General features: G+C 42.0%; 1 long non-coding RNA gene across 1 annotated transcript in view; it reads left to right on the top strand.

Moving 5' to 3' along the window:
• LOC115030590 overlaps window positions 1–16,993 on the top strand; it is a 126,078-nt gene that overhangs the window by 12,536 nt on the left and 96,549 nt on the right. The window lies entirely within an intron of this gene.

The raw sequence follows: 16,993 nt of genomic DNA, 5'->3' as shown, positions 1-16,993 counted from the left end.
TTTGTTTGTTTACATAATGAATTACGTTGATGGTTTTTCATATATTCAACTATCCCTGCATCCCTGGGATGAAGCCTACTTGATCATGGTGAATGATGTTTTTGATGTGTTCTTGAATTCAGTTTGCGAGATTTATTGTGTATTTTTGCATCAATATTTTTATTGAAGATGTTTTATGCCCCCTTCAACTGGGAATCTTCACCCTCTTCTATTCCTATTATTCTTAGGTTTGGTCTTTTTCATTGTGTCCCAAATTTTCTGGATGTTTTTGGGTTAGGAACTTTTTCACTTGGTGTTTTCTTTGACCGTTGTATCAGTATCTTCTATGGTATTTTCTATGCCTGAGATTCTCTTTTTCATCTCTTGTATTCTGTTGGTGATACTTGCTTCTGTAGTTCCTGTTCTCTTTCTTGAATTGTCCATCTCCAGGCTTACCTCCGTTTGTGATTTCTTTATTGTTTCTATGTCCATTTTTAGGTCTTGGAATGTTTTACTCGTTTCCTTTACCTGTTTGATTGTATTTTCCTGTATTTCTTTAAGGGGTTTATTTATTTCCTCTTTGAGGGCTTCTACCTACTTGACTGTGTTTTCCTGTGTTTCTTTAAGAGAATTATTTATATCCTCTTTAGAGGCCTCTATCATCTTCATGAAGCTGGATTTAAAGTTAGAATCTTGCTCTTCAGGTGTGATAGAATATCCAGGGCTTGCTAGTAGGAGAGCTAGGTTCTGATGGTGCCAAACTGCACTGGCTTCTGTTGATTATGTTCTTGTGTTTGCCTTTCGCTATCTGGTTGTCTCTGACCTGGGTGTCCCGGATTGGAGCAGGACTCTTAGAAAGCAGGCAGTGCTGTGTCTCTGGTTAGAGCAGGCCTCCTGGTAGACAGGCAGGGCTGTGGGGTGACGGGATGGGCCATGGGTGCAGGTGGCAGTCACCTATTTCTTAAAAACAATCACCCTCAGCATTATGACCACAGAATCCTATTTTCTGGCTGTGGAATCCCAGAGAGCACATGGATTGTTTTGCCTGCTGAAGCTGGATATGGACGAGCTTGGCCTTTGTCACAGTTCTGGAGCTTGCCACTGTTGGGTGCAGGGCTCTGTGGCTCTGTGTGTGATTTGTCCCTTGACTATCTCACATTTAGTAATGTCCCAAAAACTCAGGTGCAGCTGAGACAAGGAAAGAGTTCACAGAAGGGTAAGGGTAAGCTGTTAGTGTGTTGGAGATTCAACGAATGATATAACCTTCAGAGGAGAGCCTACGACCTCGAGTCTCTTTTTTCCTATATCTCAACAAGGTTAGGTCTAAATGCTTCTTTTTGTGGCAAATTACAGCTGCAATTTGAAGATTTCTGAACCTACTGGCCTTTCCTTTTTATATTCTGTGGCATTTGTAGAGCCCAGCACCATCTCTGGGGATGGGGCTATCATACACCTACATGTTTTTAGGGCTCTTCCCTCTCCAGTTGTCTTGGCTTATATCAATTCTGGAAAACAAGTACTGTCTAGAGAACCATCAAGGTGGCACAGAGGCCATGCAGGGAGCCCAGTTTGAGCCACTGTGTTTCTTTCAACCTCCACACATAGGAGAAATTGCAGAAGTCCTGCAATGGGGAGGCACACAGCCTGAGAAGAACTGACCACTCCCCTCTCTGGTTGTGTATGTGCTTTGTTTTCCAGTCAAATTAGCAATAGATGGCTCATTTCCTCTAATGATGAACTTCATCCTTGATAACAGAAGCAGGCTGAGAATGCATAAATAACCTTTTAATCAGTTAGACTCGATTTGAGTTCCACTCATATCCCGCCTTCATGTCCTAGTGTGCCTTAGGCTGTTGTAGCACATCGGTCAAGATCACATTCTGTCTGGGGCTGCTCACACACCTTCGCTTTGTCCAAAGGAATGAACAGGGCATTGAAGAGGAACCCCTCAATCTAGATGGCTTCAACTTCTCAGGGCTCTGGGGCCACTTCCAGCATTTCCTACTACTGCCCAAGGAATTTTTTTTTCAGCAGGACAAATTGCTATTGGTCTTTGGCATCAGAAAGTCAAGCATTGCAGTATCCCAGTATTATCCCAAGATCTCCTGGGAGACAGAGAATCCATTTTGACATGAATGGACAAACACCCATTTACAAGCCCCATTTGATAATAATTGTTAATAAGAATGCCATACTTGCAGAGCACTTCCTATTTTTACAACTGTTTCTTTCCATCTTCTCTAGCTCTCAGACACAGAGGCTTTTGAGTATGAAGACCTTCATCTGAGAGCTCATGACAAATGATTAGGCTACAGACAGGCTGTCAGTTCTCTAGCTTCCCAAGGCAGAGAGCTCTCACTCACACCTTACTCTCTCTCGATGGGTCAGCCCCTTAGATGTTTCTCTGCTCGGCTTCCCCCCACTGTCCTCTCTTAGTAGAGGAGTGGGGCAAGCTTTTGCTTTTGCAAAAGGTGAGGATGCAAACTGGGGCATGGCTGCAGAAAGACAAGAGTTGTTCTGATGACCTCACCTTCCACACCCTGATGCATATGCAAATACATAAACTATTTAATATACAAATAATGTCACAATAATCTCAGCTAATAATTATTTAGTACCTATTGAGGAGAGTATCTAAAAGGGTTCTCACAAGTGAACTTTCTTATTGTAGATTTCTCAAACTTTCCCCTTTTGGCTTCGAAATCATCTAAATCATCATATTTGGGAAGATCTGTTAGATGGGATATAGCTTGGTGTCAGAGCACTTGCCTGTCACACACAAGACCCATGGTTCAATCTCTGAGAGCACACAAACACATCTATCTGTCTGTCTGTCTACCGATGTATGTATCTGTTTATTATTTATTTATTTATTCTTTTCTTTTCTTTTTCTCCTTCTTTTCTTTCTTTTGTCTCCCCCCGTACATTGAACTTTTTTTTTTTTTTTTTACATAAGGGAATTTAACCAGGTATAAGTCATGCATGACCTGCAGATCCTATTTTATTTTTTTCCAGGGACTTTGAAGTTCTTCCAATACCATTAAGAAACAATACAATTCTGAGCAGTTTAAAAGCTAGATGAGCAAATTCTATTTGTAATTTTTTTGCATATATTTTATATTTATTGATTTTAAACTTTGCTTGTTTAAAAGATTTATTTATCTTCATTTGATGGGTATTTTGCCTTTGTGTATGTCTGCATCACATGCATGCTGAGTAGCTGTGGAATGAGAAGAGGGCATCAGATCCCCAGGAAACGGAGTTACAGATAGTTGTGTGCAGCCATGTGGGTGCTAGGAATGAATCCCAGGTCCTCTGCATGAGTGCTCTTAACTGATGGGCCATCCCTCTAGCTCCCATCTCTCCAGCCTCCAAGTTTGCTCTTTTTTTTTTTATTAAGGATCTCATACACGCATACAATGTGCTTTGATCAGACCCACCCCTCATTCCCTCCCCTCTGATACCTCCCCTATGAGTCCTCCCCACCGTCCCATCTCAAATGTATGTTTCATTTTTAAACTCACTGGCTTCATGATGCCTGCATGTGCAAGGGCATAGGACTGTCTCCCTGTCACAGGTAGTCTCTTACTTACCACCTCCCTGTAGGAAACTATCTCTCCTTTTCCCAGAAACTATCAGTTGCTAAAAGTGCCTCAGTTAGGGTTGGGACCTCAGCCATGCTGGGATTTTGGATGCCAGCTCTATTTTAAATTATCCCAAGGAGCAGCAGAGTCAGGTTTATATGCATAGTATATGAATTATTTGAGAAGAAGCTTTCTAATATGCTTGGGATATTTATAGTTATGAAATTATGCCTCTGATGAGGAAAGGCGGGGGGGGGGACTGAGACTAAAATTAGCATATAATTTAAATAGTCAGGACTTACATGAAAAGGCCAAAGAAATATTAATAAAAAGCCATGATTGCACTTTCTTGTGAAGTCAGTGGAATGACACAGATTGACAGGTTTTCTGGAGTTTATTCTGCAAGGAACAATTCTCAAGGGACTTTACTTAGTCCATGGCTGTTATTTTGCAGGGATCAAAAGTGCTCAGTGCACTCAGACCTTAGAAGTTGGTAGAGATGGACTCTCACAGGCTTAGTGTTGTGAGGGGATGTTGGGCACAGCAATGGGCAGTCTACCTTGGCATTTTCTTTTCGTAAAGATACTTCCCTTTGACTACTAACAGAATTATTGAGTGAAACAGGGACTTTTCAATCCTGCAGTTGATCTTAACACTTTCTGTAAGTGATTTTGAGTAAATTTGTGAACCAAGGAAGATATTGAGTGTGGCTTTTGCTTCCTCTTTGTTAGTACCCCCAAAGCCAATTTTCAAACATATAAAAACTAAAGTAAAACAAGAGACTTGCTTTGCTAAAGGTGTCGGAAACGAAGACACCCGTCTCATAGTCTGATAGGGAGAGACTTGTCCTGTAAGCCCTCCATGTAAGAAATCACTTTCATAATATCTCTATTTTGATATTGATACCCTTAAAATTGCTACCAGATTGTCCTAACTTATGCCAAAGCTCAGCAAAAGAAAGCAGATGCTTTGGTGAGGTCAACTTAAAAATGTTAGTTCAAGAATGTTCCAAGTAGCACTAAGAAAAACGTTATAATGTGTCTTGTACTCATTTCTTCACTGACACTCACGCAGTGAAAGGTAGCTGGGCACCTACTAGGAAATACTGCTTTGCAAAAGTAGTGAGTCCACTCCCTACTGGTTTAGCAAATATGAAATGTATTGGCAAGTTTAACTGGAGAGTAGAGGCAAAGGGCAGGTTGGGGGTTGTATTTTTTCAGGTATTCAGCAATGAACGTTTCTTCCCAGAAGCATTATCTTTGTCCTTTTGTTTCCTGCCTACGGAAGCCGCAGATATGTGCCCCTCCTGTCATGTACCCCTCCTGCCATGGAAGCTCTCATTATGCCCTCCTCTCTTGGCTTGGACCAGGTGAGGTCCGTAATCTGTGCATTTTGTTGCAGGGAATGATGAGTGCTGAGTGAGGGGGCGGGATGGAGGGAAAGGGGTGTGGGAGATCGTGATGGAGAGATCTAATACTTTTAGGATGTGGGAAGGAGGAAGGCATACTGGATTCAGCAGACAGCAAATGGCCCTGTGGAATGTGCCTTCCACTGTGTGGGAGATAAAAATGTGACCCGAGGCACCTACTGTTTCGAAAGCCTCAAACAGAACGTGTGAGATTCCCCAGGAGCCTGTACACCAGAGCACTTCCCTCCCGCATTACCTAACTTTGATGCCGTAATCAAAACCTCATGAAAGAGAGCACTGTGGTGCTCTTCAGGACTCCATGGCCTCCGCAACCTTGGAAGGACAGCACTTACATAACGGAAAAAAAGAGAACACAATAAATGTACCAAAGCGTTGGGTAAGCAGACAAACCCCAAAGCATTCAGAATACTAATGCCTTTCACCGGAGTCTATTTGTTAACTTCACTCCCAACTAGCTTCTCATTCTGCATGTGGGGAAAAAAAAAAAGAAAAAAGAAATATATTCTCCTTTCCTAGGGTTCTCTTATTTCAAGTTAGTTATTTCTGGTTTTTATTTGGGGGAAGGGAGGACATTCATTTGACTTGTCTGTTAGTTGGATGCTATCACTATGGTAGGCTGAATAATGGCTCCCCAGAGATAGCCTCGTTTGGAATCCCCTAAACTGTGAATATTATATTATAAAGCAAAGGTATTTTGTAGATGTGACTCAATTAAGGATCTTGGGTTATCTTGGGTTAACCACCTGTGTCTAGTATAGTCATGGAAGTTCTGTAAGGTCAGGCAGGAAAGCCAAAGGAGCAGGAACTAGAATGACAGCTGGGATAGCTGGAGCAGTGACCTTTGGAGATGGAGGGAGAGGACCATGAGCCAAGCTACTCAGGTGGTCTCTCAGTGCTGGGAAAGACCAGGAAACCAATCCTCCCTTGGGGCCTCCACAAGTCAGCAGCCTGGCAGTTCCTTGCTTTCTTAACCCCTTAGGATTCATGGCAGACTTCTGACCCCCTGAAGGCTCAGAGTGTGAGTTAGTGTTGTCTTTAAGCTACCGAGTTTATGATCATTTGTGACAAGAGCAAAGGAAGTGAACAGAATCACAGTGTCTTTTCCAGGCTCAGGCCTTTGCTATGCTCTACAGTCTCCACAGCAGAGACATCGATAGAAAATGCAATCTGGTCGACTCAGAGCTTCACACAAGGCCATCTCTCTAAAACTCTTACTCTTGCTCCTGTTTTCTTTCTTCCTCTTCTTCCTTTGATTCACAGTCAAGACCCTGAGCTTTCTGCACCCGCTACTTCTACCTAGAAGAGATGCCTACTCCTCTCTGATTGGTAAATTCTCGTTTCCCTGAAATCTTCTGAACCCTGAAGACCTCAGGACTGTCTTGGGCGGAGTTATTTGTTCCTTTTTCAAAGTTCCTACAACATCCTGATGGCGCATAGCATGCGCCACTTTGTGCCACCACCATACTGTTCCCATCTGTTTCTCCTGGCAGGAGCTGAGACTCTGCAAGGGTCCAATCAGTATTTCCTGAAGGCTTGGATGATTGTCCCATGTCACCCCATCTTGTCTCCAGGTTTCTAGTTAAGCCACACCACTCTTTCTCCCTTCCTCTAACATCATGTAGATGGGTTTCGACATGGTTTCTCAAGGTTGCCTTTCACTAAACAGGCCTCTGGCTCAGTCTCACATTTCCATCCAGAGAATGTGCCCCAAGGGTCTCTCATAGGAGACGTGGGATGTTAGATGGCTAGTTTGAGCACAACCCTCTTCCTTCTATATACAAGCACATCATCATCATCACCATCCTCATCACCACCACCATCATCAGTAGCAGCAGCAGCAGCAGCAGCAGCAGCAGCAGCAGCAGCAGCAGGTGGCTTACTTGGTAATAGTTTCAACCATGAAGAATACAAGCATTTCAAAGCACGAGAAGTAGAAGTGAATACTTAGCTATCATTATCCTCATTCTCAACAGCCTTTTGGTTTTTCAAGACAGGGTTTGTCTGTGTAGCCTTGGCTGTCCTAGAATTCATTCTGTAGACCAGGCTGGCTTTGAACTCAGAGACCCTTCTGCCTCTACCTCCCGAGTGCTGGGATTAAAGCTGTGTGTCACCACAGGCCAGTGAACATTTAGCTTCCAGGTAACGATCTCAAAATACTTTTCAAAGTAAGACAGAAAAGAGGGAGGAAAAGGTGCTTGATTTGGCCCTTGGCACCTTGTCAGTTGCTAATTGATTGACTCCACCTCCTTTTTCTTTAGTGTGGTCATGGAGGTTGTCTCTTCTTTTGTCTCAGCCTACTTTAGCTCCAGCACATCACCACAGGGGAGAAGTCTGTGCTGAGATAAGGCTCAGTTGGTAGAGTCACTGCATAGTCTGTGTGAGGTCTTAGGTTTGATCCGTAGCACCACAGGAAACTAGATGTGTGGGGGTATGGAGTAGGGATGGAGTCTGGAGAATCAGAAGTTCAAGGTCATGTATACCTGAAGAGGGAGTTGAGGAAGTGCTGGGCCAGACAACTTGTCTAAGAATAAAAGGGAAAATTATTAAATGAAAGACTGGATTATTATCACGATGGGCTATCAAATAATATGAGCAGGTACCTAGTTATACATTTAGGTTTGTGACTCTTAACTTACATAGCCTTTGAGGAAAAAAAAATATAAAAGACTTTACTTGCTAATTTTACAGAAACAAATGACCAGGTGAACCTGGCTTGAGCAACAAACAGGTTCCAAGGCTCAGGTTTTACATCAGTATGCATCTTGTGCAGGGTCCAGAATGACCACATGTAGCTCTCTCTGCCTTCCTCCCTTCTTTAGCCCTAGCCCCAGGGAAGGAGCTCAAATGGGGTTCTACTGTTGACAGTAGTGTCCACAAGGCTCTCAGGATCACAACTTGGTGGTTAAGGTCCCTGCAAAACCTTGTGTTCTATAAAAGTTACACACTCAATTGAGTTTCAGGACTCCAAGCAGCCTGGCCCTGACAACAGCAGCAGCCTCGCCTACAGAGGTAGGCTTGGTTTCTTCAAAGACATTTATGTCTTTTAGCTTGTTGGCAGTTATATACGTCTACTTAGACAGGGCCCTGGGTGAAATCCCTAAATAATCAATCCCTTTGAACCCCGGGTCCTCCAATACTGCACATTTGGGCCGTGGGAACCTGCTCCAATTCAAGCAGATCCAGTGAGGAGTTATAGAAGGCCTTGCCATCCTCAAGGCACCTTTTAACCAGTGAGGGGAGTGAGGGGAGTGAGGGAATGGGGTGGAGGGTAGGAATGTGGGGTTGGAGAGCTGACAAGCTCTCTGCTTTCCCTCTCCCACAGTGGCTCAACTGCACAGAATTTGTTCGACAGCCTCAGCACCTCAGTCATGTTCTCCCCACTATGGGCCCCTTCCTTCCCAACCCTGCTCTCTTGCCTTCCATACTTCTGTTTCCTGGGATTAGATCCAAAGCAAACCCTCCATCCCAGGTCTTGGCCTCACGATCTGTTTTTGGGTTAGGCTAGACGGTTTCAAACTGCTCATTCAGGAAAATCAATACCTTTGCAACTTGATTATGGGACAGAGAGAAGAAAGGTTTCTGGTCTACCATCGCTTGGAGCCTCACAGTCTGCCTTAATTACCTGGATACTCTTGCTTCCTTCCCCCTGACTGGCAGCCTCTTGCTCTCCAGGGACCGTTTCCATTGTCTTCACTCTCCAACTATAGCCCGGAGACTCAAGATCAGACAGAACAATTGTGGGAGATGTGAGGCAAGCATGCTTGCTGTTTTGGGGGAGAAAAGATTGTTTTATTTCACTCTTGGATCGACTGGTGGAGCTTTCGAAAGACACATGGAAACAATCGAAAGAGAAAGACTTTATGTCTTTTTGGAGCAATGCATATTTATTCAAATTATAGTTGGATCCTGTTATGATAGAGGATTTTTAAGGGAAAAAAAATCTTGGGTTTCATTTTCAAAGCTATAGATTTCTTATATTGTATAGTTTTGGACAGAAACGGAATGACCTAGCTTGAGGGTTCAGTTAGAATTTTGTATTTTTCACAGGACATGTTTCCTACTGAAAACACAGATTAATTCTTTTGTCTGAGGATCTCCACAGCAGTTCTTGTTAACGATGGTGAATTTTCACATTTTCATGTCAAGACAGCCCTCAAGTACATCACCTACTACTAACACTTTAGCCTCTATTTATTTATTTATTTATTAGATATTTTCTTTATATACATTTCAAATGCTATCCCAAAAGTTCCCTATACCCCCCCCCTGCTGACCTGCTCCCCTACCCACCAACTCCCGCTTCTTGGCCCTGGAATTCCCCTGTACTGGGGCATATAAAGTTTGCAATACCAAGGGGCCTCTCTTCCCAGTGATGGCCGACTAGGCCATCTTCTGCTTTAGCCTCTTTTTAAATCTCCCAACATGGTCTTGTCTGTCTTATTGTTGTTTTTTAACTTTGAATATCAGGGAAAATTCATTAACCCGACTCTCTTTTCAAATCAGCTTTGCCAGGACTTCATTGGATAGAATAAAGAGATCAAATTAACCTTGAGTTGTCAGGCAGACTATGACCTTCAAATGTTGGGAAGGCATGCCTTCCCTGGAGGATAGAACTTTGACTTTTGACTCATGAAGGGTGAGACTGGAGAAGAACTTGGAACCTCCAATGGCTGTCTTTGACAGGGACAGGATGTAAGAAAACACCTGGTTCTGCATTGCCCAGAGTGGCTCCAATGAGGGCTGAGTATAACAGAGCTCCTGAATGCTTCTGCACAAATGGGGGGAATCCTCTGCCTCATCCCTCGTAACCTGCACAGAGGTCTGAAGCTTTGAGGAAGAATATACTTCATGAATATAATATAGACTGAATTAATCATCCCTTTTCATTTTATATAGAGCCCCAATTTCTAAAGTGATGATATTTGTGAGAATTCTAGAAAATAGGCTGGTCTAGGTAGAGCTAGGAATGCGGGGCCCCTATGAAGGGATTAGTGCCCTCATAGAAGAGTTTGCTGTCACTGTTTGAGTGAGCACAGAACAAGATAAAAGCAAGCAAAGGAGAGGGCCTCCATTAGAGCCACATCTTGCAGGTACCCCTAGCCAACCAGAACTGCTGCTAATTGGGCTCCCTCCTGGCCTATGGTGTTTTGGCAGCCCAAACCAACAACACACCACCAGAGTAGGCAAAGGACTCAAATATTCTCTTTACTTTTCCCTTGGAACTTTTTGACTTACAGTTCTCCTGACAGCTATAGTTCCTGGAGTCAAACATATAGGGACAACAGACCAGAATGAAAAGGTTTGGGTTGCTTCTTAAATTTTTATATATGTTTGCCAGTTATGAACTATATTATCAGTCTGTAAAAAACCCAAAGGGAGTGGATTTTCTTCTATATAATTTATACTTCAATAAGCCTGAATAAAAGGAAAAAAATCAATTATTGGGAAATAATTTTTTGTGAGAAAAGCATTAAAATTGTTGGGCTTATCTATTTTAGAAATAACAAATTTTGAAGTAGCATTAATGCTTTAAATCCAATGTCCCCATTTCTCACCTCACTTTCACAGTAACTTTATATGCTTGAATTTGGGAAAAAGGAAAAGAGAAAAGGCCCAACCTTGAGGCATTTATCTGGGTGTGGGTTGGTGAGCAATGGGGCTTTGGCATAATTCCTTAAGGACGCGGTTGTATCCAAACCAAGTCTTTTTCAAAACCACCGGACTGACTTTTGCAGCAATATGTGTTTATTATGTTAAGTGGGTAGTAGACACACACTAGAAAGTACACACACAGTTCTAAACACACTCATATCTACCTCCTAAGGGCAAATATAAATTCTCGGACGTGGTATAGGCTAAATATATAAAAAAGAGTACCTTTCCCAATGACTCATAATTTTAAAGTTTACTCTGCCCACAATAAAACTGGGCAATAAACCCCACCCACTTGGGATTCTTTTTTCCTTTGTTGAGCCACTACCAGTTACTGGCAGCTTCCTTTGATATACAATCTTCTTCCTTCAAGTTTTTAACTAGGCATTTATAAAGATACTGAACAGGTTATATAGGACGATGCTTGAAGTGAATGTCTTAAGGGGAACCTAAGAGATGCTCAGGAATTCAGTGAGAAGAACACTTGCTTTCATTACTGCTTCTGGAAAAGATGCCATCTCCACTCGCCAAATAATTCCTCATTTCTCCAATGACCAATGACTGACATGTACCTGGATCTGCTTCTGAACTCTTTATCCCATCCCACTGGTGAACTGCTCTACCCTTGTGGTAGGCCAATACTCCGTTAGTGGTTAGAGCTAAGTCTCGGTTTCTACTCAGGTATTTTTCTCACATTTTTCTTTACTTCTGAAATGCTGAGTGAGAATCTTGATGACTTAGTTACATTTCTTGCTGTTTCCGACACCTGATATGGTAGTTATTTTCCACTCACTGTAACAAAATGCTCAACAAAAGTTGCTTACAGAAAAAAGTAAGCATCTGGTTGGCTTATGGTTTAAGAGGACACATTTTGTCATGGTAGGATAGTCATAGCAGCAGATGGTAAGGCGGCTGGCCACAGGATTCAGAGAGTGATCATTTCTGGCATTCAGTTGGCTCTCCCTTGTCCCTACTTTTCGATTCAGTCTGAGAGCTCAATTCATGGGATTGTTCTGCCCACAGTGGGTAGCTCTTTCTCCCCAGTTAAACTTCTCTAGAACTGCTTCTCTAGACATCCCAACTAATATGTCTCCTAGGTGATTCTAAACACAGTCAAGTTGAAAAATGAAGAGTCAGCACCCAATGATATCTCTTTAAATGATAATATTCCACATCTGGACCCTAGGACCTCATATCCACTCATCTTACAAAGCAATACATATTTACCTCATCTCTAAAAACACCGCAATCTTAGCAGTTCCAATACTGTTCAAAAGGACAGAGCCAAAAGTCTCTTCTGAGCTTCAAAACAGTCTCTTAGCTATGAGCCCTCATACAATAAAATAAATGGACTAGTTACATCCCATTAATATGCAGTAAGTAGCACAAATTAAACGTTCTAGTTCCAAAAAGGGAGGGCTATGGAGATACCAAGGAGATTAACAATTCTTTACCTGTCGAAGTTTATTATCTGTGGATGCAGTGGCTGGAAGAGCCCTCAGTGGCTACCTAGCAGTCTCAACTATTAGTTCATTGGATCCATTGTTGTGCCCCACCCCTAACTCCCTAGCAATAGGAGTTATTATCTTAGGACCAAGACTTTTAGTAACATCCAAAGTTGTAGTGATAGAATGCAGATGGTTTTCTAGAGCCGTTGTTTTCTCACCTCCTGATGTCCACTCTCATGAGGTGTGGTGATGGGAGGAATCAATATCACCACAGACTGGTTACTGACTTAGGTCACACTCTACACCCTAGACAGTCTATTCCCTGCTTTGAAAGTTGTTGCCCTCTAGCTGACACTGTAAGGGAGTCTTCGAAAGTCCATTTCACTGTACTGGCAAGCTGGTTACTTCTAGGTGATGGAGAACAAGGGAAGACAAGCGAATTTCATGAGCGCAGGCCTCTTCTATACTTCACTCGTGACCATGTAACTCCTTAGGAATAAATAGTGCAGATATATCATACTAACGGTATCCACAAATGGTAGTTTTAGAGAAAGAATTTCAGGCAGGAAAAGAAGGTCATAGCCAGAGCAGCTGTCTCCTTCAATACAGCAAATCACTCCTCTTGGTACGACTGGAGGCGTGACAGCACTAAATCAGTCCGCTAGTAGGGGTCTGTCTGGTGCTCTGGGGAACTATATCATACGGGGTCTTACCATTAAACTCTTAGCATTGCGAGCTATAGCCAGATTGATGTTAGTGAGTGGAAAGGCATGATGCTCTGTCCACACCTAGCCTCCAACACTGCCGTTACCATTCATGAACCTACTGAGAGTGTCCAAACAATTGGCTTGGAACACTGGAAAACTGGTGTTTCTAGAAAAGCAGTCTGTATGGTGGAAATTCTTTTAAAATACATTTCAAGTAAACTTACTTTATAATATATTTTGTTGGTGTCTTTCCCCACTTCTAACTCCTCCCAGGTCCTCCTCTTCTTCCCTACCCACACAACTTTATGTTCTCTCTCGTTATCTTTCATAAAATAAACACAAACAAAACAAAGAATAAACACAATCCCTCTCCAGAAATATGAAACAAACAAACAAACCAAACCAACCAACCAACCAAACAAACAAATAAACAAACAAACAAAAAAAAACAAGCAAAAGACCAAGTGGTAGAGAGAGGAGCAAAAACAGACAAAACAAAGCAAAATGAAACATTTTGTGTTGGTCAAGGACTACTGGGCTTGGGCTTGCCCTGCACTGGGATACTGTGATTAATATACCCAATGCCACAGGAGAAACCAATGTTCACTTTGCCTGTGACTATCAATTGTAGATAGCTTCCTGGTTAGGGATGTGGTCCTATATCCATTTCCCTGTCTGGTTAGTGGACCCTGTGTGGTGTGAAACTGTGCAGGTCTGATGCAAGCTGTCTCAGTCTTTATGAGCTCATGTATGCATCAGTCCTGTTGGAAGAGATTGTTTCCTTAGAGTCATCCACTGACTGTTGCTTTCACAGTCTTTTCTGCTGCCTCTTCTTCACAGGTCCCTGAGCCTTCGGGAAAATGATTTGATGAAGACATCCATGCAAAGTCTCTCACTCTCTGTATATTGTGCAGTTGTGCATCTCTGTGTTAATTCCCATCTACTACAAGAAGCTTCTGTGAGGGGGGTTGAGTCAGGCATTGACCTATGTGTGGATGGGTATAGCAGTATGTCATTAGGAGTCATCTTATTGTTATATCCCTTTAGCAGAATAGTAGCATTAGGTTTGGGATTTCTTTGTTTGTTTGTTTTTCAGGACAGCATTTTTCTGGGTAGCCCTGGTTGTCATGGAATATATGCTGTACAGCAGGCTGGCCTTGAACTCACAAGACACCCACCTGCCTCAGCCTCCTTAGTGCTGGGGTTAAAGGCATCCACCTCCACTGCTCATCAGAAATTCTTTTTAAAAAAGAAGTTGAATAAGGCTCAAGGAGTGTAAAGCAATATTGGGAATTTCAAGAAATATTAGGTTTAGAATCTCAGGAACACCACAGAACACCAAGGCACCATGGAAGAAAAGAAACAAAGGATCACATTTGTGAAAAGATCCTATGAGTGACTTTAACCCCTCAATCTCCCCTCTCTTCCTTTAAAAAAATTTCTAACATACTAAAAACACAAGTCATTTTGGTGAAGCATATAAGAGTCCCCTCAGGGTTAAAGGACTACAGTTGTTTATAAACAATTCTTGCTTTCTGCTACAAACCTATGGTGTTATTGTTATTTTCTCTTAAGTATAAAAAAAGTTCTCTAAGTTTCTACTTGGGTAGCTACTTATTTCAGGTTATAGCTGATAATCCTGTTGACAGAAAAAGAACCGAGGAGGCATAAGTCAGAAGTTGGTGACCGTCAGGTTAATGATCAGGAATTGTGTGCTTGTGACTACTACATTCAGTTTTTTGATTAATATTTTTAGTAGTCTGTTACTGATTTTGTGTTTTGCTTGTTAGTGGTTAAAAGTCAGTTAATCAAAGTACCTGGGTTTACCCCATTTCATTAGAAGTTTTGACGACCCATGTTAATTGGTCATTCTTTGATGCTTCTATCCTGACACTTTCAAAGGTTATGCAAGAAAAGGCATTGGCCAGACGTCTATGTCACTAGGTCCTAGTCCTTTCCTTGTTTCTCAGGATATGGGATGCTATACTTATCCTTTTAATGTCTATAGTTTCGAGCTTCCTGATCTGTCCAATAAGGGGTTAGTCAGGGACCTACACTGAAGAAATACTAAAGGACGTTTTTCAAGATAAAACAAAAGTAATTCCAGATGGAAAGAAGAAATGAATAATATGAAAGCAGAAAAAAAGGTAATTATACTATATGCAGATATAACAGTGATGATATAAAATAGAGATCGATATAGATGCATACAGCAGTGGTATTCTAAATGTGATGTGATAAAGGAAATAAAACTGTTCTGAAGTTCTTGTACTGACCAAGAAAAAGATGCTGCAGTTTACCAAGAAGCTCCCGAAAAAGGACCAGATGTCATACGACCTGGAAGTTTGCATGTTTGGAGTGAGCGTATGGCATAACAAAACACCACTCAAATGTATTTGAGAGAAAGCAAGAATGGAGAAGAGAAGAAAATTATCATTAATACAACAACATCTATTTAAAAGCACACAAGTTACATTAACTATAAATGCTCTAATGAAAAGGCAAAGATTTCCAGAGTGAATAAAATGCACAGCTCTCCGAGTTTACAAGAGGAACTTCTAAAACATGTAAGCTGCAAATAAGATAAAGGCCATTTTCCAGGAATATTTTATAGTTATACATTTGTTCACGTTTCATGATGTACTTTGATTTATGGAAGTACATATTAATAGAATTATAAAGAAATAGATCGGGAGGCAGAGGCAGAGGCAGGCGGATTTCTGAGTTCGAGACCAGCCTGGTCTACAGAGTGAGTTCCAGGACAGCCAGGGCTACACAGAGAAACCCTGTCTCAAAAAACAAAAAACAACAACAACAACAACAAAAAAAAGAAACAGAAAACTCACATGCATTGTGGGAAAATTTTATTCACATCTCTCAATAACATGGTCAAAATTGTCACTACACACTTGCCACACTACAAACGTGACTCTAGAAGTTGACATTTAGAGTATTTCAGAATTTACATCCTTTTAAAATGCATGCAGTATTTTAAAAAAACAAAACAGATCATGGGGCATATAACATTTTCCAAGAGTGATAACGTGCAGAGCACACTCCAGTGAGAAATCAGTTACGTTTCTTACATAAGACATTGCTACAGAGGAAGTACAAGTGGCTATGTAGTACTTGACATTTAAGAACTAAATCCTGGAAAGTTGTTGTGTTGGCCACAGTTTCCTTGGCTTGTGGAATGCATGTTTCTATGGTGCAGAAGGCCAGCTTGCAGTCCCTGAAGCCTTCCCTTTACACACATCTTTTTCTTTACTCGGCATACATGAAAAAAATGAAAGACGATGTCCACTCTAGGGCACGATGGCAGAGATTAATGTCCCTCTTAAAAATCCAAAGGATTTGTGTGTAATGTGTGTGTGTGTTTATGTGCATGTACTTGCATATATACATGTGTTCCACATGCATGCAGTGCCCTTGGAGGCCAGAAGGAATTCGATCTCTGGAACTGGAGTTAGAGATTGTTGTGAGCTGCTATGTGGGTACTGGGAACCAACCTGAGTCTCTCACTGAACCTGGACTTCACCAATTAGCTAGACTGACTAGCCACTGAGACCCAGGACTTCTTTTGGGTCCACTTCTTCATCTCAGGGATTACAATGTATACTGGAACCAGGTTTATTTGTATGTATGTATGTAACAAGGGTCCTGGGATTTGACCTCAGGTCCTCTTGGTTGTGTGGCAAGCATTTCATAAGATCCTTCTTCCCTCTCTTGTCACAGAACTCTTTACAGTTGTGATCTAAAGTCTTATTAGCCTTCATGCCCTTTGTTACAACTTAGGCTGTTATAAGTTTGGATTGGACCATCTGGGTACCTTGCAGAACATCCTGGTGATCCATTGCATTGATGACCCTAAGCTGATACATCTGGATACAGCAGGATACAACAGAGATGCTCCCCTCATAGGAGATAACAGTACGCTGGTGGCACTGGGAAGACACATTTGGTTAAGAGAACAGGGGATAATCTCCATGATGATTCAAAGACCTGCCATTTCCGTACACTGCCTGCTGGCTGCTTTATAGCTATTCTCAGTGGAGTCTTAAAAGAGTGGCTATGGAAAAGTTTCCTGGAGGCAGAGCCCTGAGTGGTGTGTGCGGATGACTACCTAGCAAGGAAGAAATGATGAGAGTGTGTAAGTAGCTGCAAATGGTCTACTTAGTTGTCCAGGAACATGAA

The sequence above is a fragment of the Mus caroli genome, chromosome 3 (genome assembly GCF_900094665.2).
Source record: "Mus caroli chromosome 3, CAROLI_EIJ_v1.1, whole genome shotgun sequence".
NCBI lineage: Eukaryota > Metazoa > Chordata > Mammalia > Rodentia > Muridae > Mus > Mus caroli.
This window is presented reverse-complemented; position numbering and strand designations above follow the sequence as displayed.